Source organism: Solanum tuberosum, unplaced genomic scaffold (assembly GCF_000226075.1).
Source record: "Solanum tuberosum cultivar DM 1-3 516 R44 unplaced genomic scaffold, SolTub_3.0 scf00058, whole genome shotgun sequence".
NCBI lineage: Eukaryota > Viridiplantae > Streptophyta > Magnoliopsida > Solanales > Solanaceae > Solanum > Solanum tuberosum.
In genome coordinates, this window is record NW_006238982.1 from 1,361,760 (window position 1) to 1,369,993 (window position 8,234).

Sequence of the window (8,234 nt, forward strand, 5' to 3'; positions counted from 1 at the left end):
CAAATCCTGATGGATGAAGATGATGCAGAGAAGACGGCGTTTATCACTCCATGGGGAGTGTATTGCTACAGAGTAATGTCATTTGGTCTAAAAATGCCGGTGCAACCTACATGAGGACCATGACTACCCTTTTTCACGATATGATCCACAAGGAAATTGAAGTGTACGTGGATGATGTCGTTATCAAATCCAAAAGAAATTCAGACCACCTGGATGACTTACGAAAATTCTTCGAGAGGTTGCGTAGGTATAATCTGAAGTTAAATCCAGCAAGTGTGCATTTGGAGTACCCGCGGGAAAACTATTGGGATTCATCGTTAACACGAAATGAATAGAGTTAGATCCATCAAAGATAAAGGCAATCCAAGAGCTACGTCCACCCAAGATCAGGAAAGACATGATGAGTTTTTTGGGAAAACTGAATTACATCAGTCGGTTCATAGCTCAATCTACAGTGATTTGCGAACCCATATTCAAGCTACTGAAGAAGGATGCTGCCACAAAATGGACAGAGGAATGCCAAAGGGCTTTCGATAAAATCAAAGAATACTTGTCCATCCCACCAGAGCCTGGAAAGCCTTTGTTATTGTATCTATCTGTCATGGATAATGCATTTGGATGTGTATTGGGGAAGCATGATGAGACAGGTAGAAGAGAGCAATCCATTTACTAACTGAGCAAGAAGTTCACACCGTACGAGGTAAGATGCACATTGTTGGAACGAACATGTTGTGCTTTGACTTGGATTGCGCAAAAATTTAAGTATTACCTATCTGCATACACCACATACTTGATCTCAAGAATGGATCCACTAAAGTACATATTTCAAAAGACCATGCCTACGGGTAAACTGGCGAAGTGGAAAATTTTGTTGAGCGAGTTTGATATTGTGTATGTGACACAGAAGGCCATCAAAGGACAAGCCTTGGCTGATCACCTCGCAGAAAACCCGGTGGACCAGGATTACAAGCCACTCACGACCTACTTACCTAATGAATAGGTTTTGTTTGTAGGAGAAGACATATCAGGGTCGTATGATGGATGGATGATGTTCTTTGATGGAGCATCAAACTCTACTGGAGTTGGAATAAGAGCAATCTTAATTTCGGAAACAGGTCAGTATTACAAGATCAGGTTTTATTGTACCAATAACATGGCGGAATAAGAAGCTTGTATTCTAGGACCCAGAATGGCCATAGACATGAATATCAAAGAACTCTTGGTACTAGGAGACTCCGACTTGTTGGTTCATCAAGTACAAGGAGAATGGACCACTAAGAATGTCAAGATCCTTCCTTATTTGCATTACATAAAAGAGTTGAGTAGGAGATTCACAAGGATTGAGTTCAAACATGTCCCTCGAGCTCAAAATGAGTTTGCCGATGCTTTGGCAACATTGTCCTCGATGATTCAACATCCAGACAAGAATTACATTGACCCTATCGATATAGAGATACATGATGAACATGCGTACTGTTTTCATGTAGATAAGGAACTGGATGGAAAACCTTGGTACTATGACGTCAGAAGATTGATAGAAGCACAAGAATATCCTGAAAATGCTACAAGCAAGCAGAAACGGACTTTGAGAAGGATGGCCAATCATTTCTTCCTTAACGGAGAAATCCTATATAAGAGAACTTCGGATTTAGAATTGCTGAAGTGTGTCGATGCCGCGAAGCAATAAGGCTTTTGGAAGAAATACATGCAAGAACATGTGAACCTCACATGAATGGGTTCACTTTGGCAAAAAAGATTTTAAGAGCTGGATATTTTTGGATGACCATGGAGAGAGATAGCATCCGGTATGTGCAAAAGTGTCATCAGTGTCAAGTGCATGAAAATTTTATACGGGTTCCACCGAATGAGCTCAATGTGATGGGTTCCCCTTGGCCATTTGCCGCTTGGGGCATGGACGTTATCGGAACCATAGAGCCTGCCGCATCAAATGGACATCATTTCATTCTAGTGGCTATCGATTATTTCACAAAATGGGTCGAAGCTTCGACATACAAGGCAGTGACTAAGAAGGTAGTGGCAAATTTTGTTCGCGACAACATAGTTTGTCGGTTTGGGATTTCAGAATCAATCATAACAAACAATGCAACCAACCTCAACAACGATCTTATGAAAGAAACTTGTGGAAGGTTCAAGATTGCTCATCGAAATTCCACGGTTTACCGGCCAGAGATGAATGGAGCAGTTGAGGCTGCAAATAAGAATATCAAGAAGATTTTAAGGAAGATAGTAGACAGTCACAGACAATGGCATGAGAAGCTACCATATGCTCTACTCGGTTATCGCACCACAATCAGAACATCAACTGGGGCAACTCCTTATATGTTGGTTTATGGTTCGGAGGCAGTAATACCTACCGAGGTGGAAATACCATCTTTAAGGATTATCCAAGAGGTTGGTCTGGACGATGCAGAATGGATACTAGCAGGCATGAGCAATTGATGCTCATCAATGAAAAGAGGATGGACGCTGTTTGTCATGGCCAACTCTACCAGAACAGAATGACCAAAGCGTTCAACAAGAAAGTCAGACCTCGACAGTTTACACCGGGGCAGTTAGTATTGAAGAAGATCTGTCCTTACCAAGGAAAAGCCAAAGGGAAATTTGCACCAAATTGGCAAGGGCCCTACATGATTCATAGAGTACTCTCAGGAGGAGCGGTAATTTTAGCAGAAATGGACGGCAGAGTGAGTACAAAGCCAATCAATTCAGACGCCCTCAAGAATACTACATCTGAAGACCTCAAGATTAGCGCTTATTTTGTGTACTTTTGCATTTTTCAATGTAACAAAACTACGTCTAGACCTGACTTCCCATGGCGGGGAACGTAGGCAACCCACATCTGATCCGGTCTCTCTTAGAAAATCCAAATCATCATTTCCATGTATTTAGAACTAGGCTCGACCTGAATTCCCTCGGTGGGATACGTAGGCAATCCTTGTCGGATTCGGTCCATTGGATTTAATATTTTTCACTTTTCTTTTGTATTTGAACTACGTCCTGACCTGATTCCGCTTGGATACGTAGGCAGCCTGAGTCAGGCCCGGTCATTGCATTACATGTTCTTACAATGTGTTTCATATTTTTTCACTTTCCTATTGTAATTCGAACTACGTTACGACCTGATTCCACTTTGATACGTAGGCAGCTTGAGTCAAGCTCGGTCATTGCATTACATACTTCTATTTCTCCCACGTGTATTCGAACTACGTTATGATCTGATTCGTATTTTGGGGATACATAGGCAGCCTGAGTCAAGCTCGATCAATTCCCTGCATACCCTTAGGAAACATTCCTCATAGTTAGCATAACCTCAAAATATTGAAGGATATCGATCGTCGCAGTGTCTGCAAAAAAGCTAGGAACGCTTCATCAGAAGAGTAAAAGCTGCAGGAGGCCTACGTTGGATATAGTCAACAAAATGGAAAGCTCGATGGACTTTGGAACATGTCATAATCTAAAACACTGGAGAACTACTATATATATATATATACCTAATATATACGTAGTATACTTATTTTCTAGAAAAACATGCTAATTTTTTTCAAAATATTTTTTTTCCACTCATCCACCTACCAAGTCTCTAGGTTAAGAAACTATGTGCAGTACCTACAAGGTGTCGAAGGATTCTAGTGACGAAGCTTCAGTTCGCAAGTCGATGCAAACCAACACCCCTCCCAAACTAAAATTTTCTTTGAGTGCAGGAATACAAGAATCAAGAAAATAACATCAAGTCTCGGGGAATGACCGGAAACGCCGTTCGATTTCTCACAATCATGAGCCAAAATACTCTTTCTCTACTTCATTTCCCGAAAATACTTCAACTTGCATCTTATGACTAAAATATATTTTGTTTAAATCTTCGCAGGTACGCTCAAGATCTAGATCACATACTGAAGAAAGGAGGGCCCTCGTAGGAGAATAGGATGATTAATTTTCTGTCAAAATAACTCCACCAACTGGAGCTTGTAGCAAAACATTGTCAAACTCCGCCAACCGGAGGCTGTACGCAACAAACGTCGTCAAACTCCGCCACTTGGAGGCTGTACATAGCAAACATCATCAAACTCCGCCACCTGGAAGTTGTACATAGCAAACATTGTCAAACTCCGCCAATCGGAGGCTGTATATAGCAAACATCGACCGAACTCCGCCAATTAGAGAATGTATATAAGCAAAATAAGCCAACACTCCGCTAGTCGGAGACCACATCGTAGTGACGTCACTGAAGCTCCATCGATCGGGGGTAAGCACGCATAGAAACACTGTCACACACCGACAATTAAATTTATGTTACACTCTTTACACAACCGGATACATGCTTTTACATTACAACAGCCCCGCCAGACGGAGGCTTTACATTGCAAGCTTTTACACAGCCGGATACAGGCTTTTTACATTACAACAGCCCCGCCAGCCGGAGGCTTTACATTACAAGTTTTACATAGCCGGATACAGGCTTTTACATTACAACAACCCCGCCAGTCGGAGGCCTTACATTACAAGCTTTACACAGCCGGATACCAAGCTTTTACATTACAACAGCCCGCCAGCCGGAGGCTTTACCTTACAAGCTTTACACAACCGGATACATGCTTTTACATTACAACAATCCCGCCTGTCGAGGGCCTCTACATTACAAGTTATTTTACCTACATCACACTCACAACACAAAAAAGAGACATTAACAATCGTTTGAACATCTATACACTACTATTTACATTACTATTTCAATTTATAATAATTGAACCGCAACAGGTACTTTTCACCCTTTTACATGTTTTGCAGGACAATGCATTACAACGAGGAACTCCCTCTAAGCAGCAAACTAGGGCAAGATAGTGCAATGTCAAGCATCACTAGCTACGTCAAGGATTCACTTTCCAAACTCAACTCGATTTTCAGAAGTTCAGATTTAAATCTTAGTTACAACTTTCGGCCTCAGTTCATTATAACTCGACACTAGGGCGGTCTTTTTGAAAACTCATCTCTCTACCATAAGTCTTTAGAAGTTGCTACAGAGCATTTTTCATTCAAGTTTATTTAGAACTATATTTCATCCCTCTATTCATGCTAATCTCTTCATACCTTACTGTAACGACCCGTTTGGTCGTTTTGAGTACTAGAGCTTTTGATTTCATAAAATACTTTTCGATAGATTCTAAATAGTTATTTTGGACTATTTGTAACTACAATATGGAAATAGTGGGGTAATTTTTATAATTTATTTAGTTAGAGGTTAAGGGAAATAATAGTAAAATTTGTAATGGAACAGTTTTTACCACTCTTATAATTAGTCATATTATAATTAGGGTAAAAATAATTTATAGAGGAAAAGAAAAGAACGGAAGAGGGGAATAACATAAAGCAGCGTGAACGAAAGAAGAACGCGAGTGCCCTAGACTTCAGGTAAATCATTCGCCTAAATCTTGTGTTGGGTATATTGGTATGAATCATGTTATTATCGTTATTATTATAATTGAAATTGCCGACATCCGATAAAAATTGGAAGTTGTTCAGGTTGATGTGGTAGGCGTGATTATCACTGGTCAAATTGTGGATTAACAAAGTAAATTAATAACGTGAGGAGAATAGGGTATTACAATGGTTTGAAGGATACTATATATGTATATATTATTATTTATATATGTAAGTGGCTTTCTTCAATAGTAAGATTTTTATGTTGGGTTCAAAAGTATCGCCACTGGTTTCGTAACCAGTGGCCTCAACTTTGATTATTTATTATTATTATATTCTAAAGTGGCAGTGTTAATTGGCATATGTATAGTTATTGCTGTCAGATGAAGGTTGAGAGAAAAGTTAGGCCAAACAGAGTAACGATAGGTAGTACATGTTAATATTATATGTTAAAATTTAGATTGGGTATAGGACTGTTAAATTGTTTTCTCGGTTGTTTTCTGTTTCGTAGTTGGGGTTGTTGTTAGTAGCACTTAAGTAAATGTTCCAATGTTTCTATAGTTATCTTGCTATGACTCAAGAATATATTAAGTTGATTATAGAATTAGGTGAGTTTTTGGGTTTAGAAGAGACACAGAATAATATGAGTGTTAATAGGTTCGTTAACTTACAAATTATGCATATCTACTTGATAGATTGGAAAGGTTCGGAGTCATTGAAGAAAGCAAAAGTATTGGAGAAGTAGCTTGCTTGACTTCGGTTCTTCGGTGGAGGTAGGTTATGGTTTATTCTATTTGATAGATAGACTCTTAATAGTGATTGATATGCATTGAGTGATATTGTGAAGTTCTCTATGTACTTGATTGTGTGATTGTGTGGCTTGGTTGTGTGGTTTGTGATTGGTCTAAAATCCTGAGACCGTGAGATTTATAATCTGTAAACTTCTCTATCGAAGTGATGCCTTGAATAAAGAAGGCTTGATGTAATATTATTAATGAATTGAAAAGTGGTGATAATAAATGATAAATTAATAATATTATTGGATCGGAGTGTCACGTTCCGACACGGTATTTTTGGATCGGAGTGTCACGTTCCGACACGGTATTTTTGGATCGGAGTGTCACGTTCCGACACGGTATTTTTGGATCGGAGTGTCACGTTCCGACACGGTATTTTTGGATCGGAGTGTCACGTTCCGACACGGTATTTTTGGATCGGAGTGTCACGTTCCGACACGGTATTTTTGGATCGGAGTGTCACGTTCCGACACGGTATTTTTGGATCGGAGTGTCACGTTCCGACACGGTATTTTTGGATCGGAGTGTCACGTTCCGACACGGTATTTTTGGATCGGAGTGTCACGTTCCGACACGGTATTTTTGGATCGGAGTGTCACGTTCCGACACGGTATTTTTGGATCGGAGTGTCACGTTCCGACACGGTATTTTTGGATCGGAGTGTCACGTTCCGACACGGTATTTTTGGATCGGAGTGTCACGTTCCGACACGGTATTTTTGGATCGGAGTGTCACGTTCCGACACGGTAACATTAAAGGAAAAAGATATTGAATTAACTTAATGTACTCAATCTCAATGAACGCATTTCCCAAACGAGTGTGCTGTGGAGGCATGAGTCCTCGTGTGTGTGCTTGATATTGTGAGCGATTACGTACCTGCTTTAACTGTCACTTGTTCATGTTGTTGTTTCTTATCACCTGCTAAGTGCTATAGTTGACTTTATACTATTATTCATTGTATATTAGTTTCTATTTTGGGTTGGCCGATGATACCTACTCAGTACATGTTGCCCCGTACTGAGCCCTACTTGTATTTTTCTTTGTTTTCCTTTTATGGAGTGCAGCGAGTGTACCAGCGAATTTGACTCGCCCTCAGCTCTAGCCAATCTCAGCATATCAGGTTGTAAGGGGTGAGCCATTCATTCGAGCTTGTGTTGGATTCTCTCGGTCATGACTTGATGTCTATAGCTTTCGGACACAAACTACTTTATTTCATTTATTTCGGTGTCTTTGATACTCTTAGACTTTGTATTTAGAGATTAGATGTCCTTGATGTGATGACTTTCAGATTTTGGGGATAATAAGTGTTAGACTTTAGAGGTTTATTTGATTGGTTACTTTAATAAGTTTTGAGCTTCCGCATTATTATTGTTATTCATAGTTAAATTATTGATATGTGTTGGGGTTTGGATTTCTTGGTTCTCCCACTTAGGAGGTTAAGTGTGGGTGCCACTCACGACTCATTTTGGGTCGTGACACTTACCATCAAAAGATTTCAATATTATCATAATTCGATACTGGGGAAAATTTTTAATAAAAATTTTCTATGTTCTCGAACTACATGTGGCCTGATTTCTCATGAAACCTGAGATATGTAGGCATCTCGGAAGCCAGAGTTCGGCCATAACTCCATAAACATTCTTGCCAAGTTATTGTTCAAAGTGTATTTTTGTGGGTCGCCTAAAAATTGGATTGTGTCAATATTTCTTTGTCCACGTCTTCTTTACTTTCTTCCATGGACAAAGAAAGGGGCAAGCTGTTGACACCCAATTTTGGCTCCCCACATGTAACTAAATTAATAATAATAATATATATGTTATGAAATTTTTTAGGAATACGAAGAGATTTTTTAATTATTTAATTTACTTGATAAATTTATTTCATAAATGTTATTTCTTATAAAAATCAAATATATTATATTACTACTTACTTTCTCTTTTTTTTTAAAATAAGTGTCGTTCTTAAGAATCAAATCTATTTTTTTGTTCAAATATAATTTTC

General features: G+C 39.2%; 1 long non-coding RNA gene across 1 annotated transcript; it reads left to right on the top strand.

Moving 5' to 3' along the window:
- Positions 1-5,298: 5,298 nt before the first annotated feature.
- LOC107060077 (uncharacterized) lies at positions 5,299-7,381 on the top strand. The gene is made up of 3 exons (XR_001473131.1): positions 5,299-5,427; positions 6,132-6,209; positions 7,298-7,381. It is a non-coding gene; the product is annotated as an uncharacterized lncRNA (long non-coding RNA).
- The last annotated feature ends 853 nt before the right edge of the window (positions 7,382-8,234 follow it).